Genomic DNA, 2,771 nt, shown 5'->3' with positions numbered 1-2,771 from the left:
AAATGGAGAGTGCCGTCTTTTGGCGAGAATGGAGAGTGAGAGAGATGGCGAGAGAGAAGATTAGGGCAGAAGGGGACAACTCCGCCTGGCTGCAAGAGAGAGAGAGAGAATCTGCGAAACCCCTCTCCACCACCCGATTTTTTTTTTTTTGTTCCGCCCATCCCCGTTCTCACTGTAACGGGGGTGGAACAAAAATTACATTGAAATAAGAACTCTGCAGACACATTCTGCGCATCCACTTGTTGAAACCACTGTCCCCAGCACGATTTACATGCGAAAACAGAAAAGTAGATAGTTTGGGCCCATAGGATGGAGATTGAGTGGTGTTACATTCGTGTGATGTTAAGCATAGATCAAGTGTAGGGGTGTCAGTGCATCGGTTTTGACCTGGATCTGACCTATACCAAATCATACAAGATTAGGGTTCGGTGATAAATAAGAAGGCTCAAATAAAAATTTATGGTCAAACTTAAAATTTCACCACGGTCAGATTTGTAAACCTTCAAGTGCTTCTCACACCTGGTCGCCTTCAAAACCTTCAAGTTGAAGGGCATCACAAGCTTGATTCTTGAGGTTAGGGCTATAAACGGCCTGAACCCAAATTATCGACTATGAACTTCGAAAGTGCCAACCCAAAAAATATTTCGAGTATCAGCTTAGAAAGTGCCAACCCAAATAATATTTGGAACAACCCAAAGCCGATTTGAACAATATGCAGACTGGATTTAGGTCATGATTTTTGCCGAGTCCCTGACCCAACCAGCATATATATATATATATATATATATATATATATATATATATATATATATATATATATATATAAAAGAACTCAACATATTAGGTCTCATTTCTCGTTCTACCCTGTTATGACCCATAGTTTTGAAGTGTTTTATGATAAAACCGAATGAGTAGAGCTTAGGTGCCTGAACACTAGGGGGGTTGATGGGTTTTTTTGCTCTTTCAGTATTTTTCTCACAGTTTCGAACCCATAAATGTGTTAGGCATGATCGATTTACAAGGAATCCACACCTGGATCATGTGTTTTAGATGAAAAAAAATTATCTTTGAAACCTCAAAAAAAGATAAAGATTTTGGAGATGAATTTTTGAATCTTATAAAAACCCACCCATGTCTGAGAATCTAACACTTCAAGAGCTGATCCCTATAAAATTAAGTACATAAATCCCATCGAACACATCGAAAGCACCTACCCTCTAATCTCTCTGTATATATTTATATATATATATATATATTTTAAATATTATTCATTGCTGGAATTAAGATTCTATTTTCATGCTCCAATAGAACCCAAAACTGAACCTGATTCTCAGTTATATGGTCGGGTCTAGTCAACCCTAACGAGGTGCACACCTTTTGCCCTACAAGGTAAGCACCAAAGCAGACGGAAGCTATCCCCAATGTGATACCGTAATGGAGCATCGAAATCAAAATGGTGGTTTCTCTGTTATCGAACAAAAACTCTCTGGCAGCCAAGGTCAAAAGGAGATTGAGAAAAAGGCTTTTTTTAGTTATTTCTTATTATTATGAAAATTTTGGAAAGGTTTCTTAGAGGCTACTAGGGTAGTCCCTAGTCCATCAATATATCTACATTTGATCCCTCTCTCATAGACCCTTGGCTGTTTAACAGATGTTTTCTCTGAGGATGCAAATAGGTTGAACCCAAGATGAAGTTTTTGAAATTTTTTACTGTTTCAGATCTGATCCAGATCCAACTTTGCATGTTAATCCCATGGTCACTTTACAGGCTTTAATCCCAGCATAAAATTTCTACTAAAGAATACAGGAAAATAGTTATTCAAAAAACATCTCTATTTAAGCCAATCTCCACCACAAGATCCAAAAATCAATAATTACCCCCATTCTCCATCACAAAACCAAAGATATAGACTATTGATCTTATAAATCAGACAAACGGCAAAGAAAAAACAGAGTGGTTGGTTTTAAGTCAGACAATGCTTTCTAGGCAAAATGCATTTCCATCAACAAAAATTGCTCAGAGCCCAGTGCATTTCATCATCCAAAGCCTACCCTCAAACTCAAAATAGTTTTTTTAATGCCTAAAGGGCGTTAGATACACACTCAGAAAAAATTGAGAACTAAAACAAAATGATTTAAAGGAGGAAATAATTTGTTTGAGGGTCCTCAGAGAAATGCTTGTAACTTTCATCAATTGAGAAAAAATCAGCTCTCAAAGATTACATACCATCATCGGACCTTCAATACCTTTGGAAACGGCAAAAAAAGATCAAAGAAAAAACCAAGGTTCTTTTCAGAGACGACTGGCTTTCCCGTTCAATGTCGCAGTACGTTATTCACTATGCCTTTGGCAAAGAAAGGCAGAGTGACTCAACAAAATCCTGCTTTGGATCTAAGCCCTTCACAGGAAACGTTGAGATGGGTAACCCCAAAACCATCAGAAAATTGGTGGAAGAGACCCATCAAAAGGCTCACAGAGAGAGAGAGAGAGAGAGAGAGAGAGAGAGAGAGAGAGAGAGAGAGAGAGAGAGAGATCAATAACCATAAAAGAATCGGCACAGATTAAGAAGATAGTCCGGAGATACATATGGGAAAAATACAGAGGGATTGATCGATGGTACTCTAAAATCACCAACACAAAAGTGAGATCTCGGGCTGCCGATGGGATCGACCCACAAATGAGAAAGTGAGAGAGCGAGAGAGAGGCGGCGTTAAATAGAGTTTCTTTATACGCGTTAGGGTTTCCGAAGGAAACAACCCCAAATGGATTC

The 2,771-nt window shown here is 38.5% G+C and overlaps 2 non-coding genes across 2 annotated transcripts; both read right to left on the bottom strand.

Moving 5' to 3' along the window:
* Positions 1–1,966: 1,966 nt before the first annotated feature.
* LOC149846243 (small nucleolar RNA snoR118) lies at positions 1,967–2,045 on the bottom strand. Its single transcript, XR_016430670.1, has one exon. It is a non-coding gene; the product is annotated as a small nucleolar RNA snoR118 (small nucleolar RNA).
* A 117-nt stretch (positions 2,046–2,162) lies between these two features.
* On the bottom strand, positions 2,163–2,237 carry LOC149846242 (small nucleolar RNA R66). Its single transcript, XR_016430643.1, has one exon. It is a non-coding gene; the product is annotated as a small nucleolar RNA R66 (small nucleolar RNA).
* Between the last annotated feature and the right edge of the window lie 534 nt (positions 2,238–2,771).

This window comes from Nuphar pumila, chromosome 2 (genome assembly GCF_984573655.1).
Source record: "Nuphar pumila chromosome 2, dmNupPumi1.hap1.1, whole genome shotgun sequence".
In the NCBI taxonomy this organism is placed as follows: Eukaryota; Viridiplantae; Streptophyta; class Magnoliopsida; order Nymphaeales; family Nymphaeaceae; genus Nuphar; species Nuphar pumila.
Note: the sequence above shows the minus strand (reverse complement) of the source record. Positions and strands in the feature narration are given on the sequence as shown.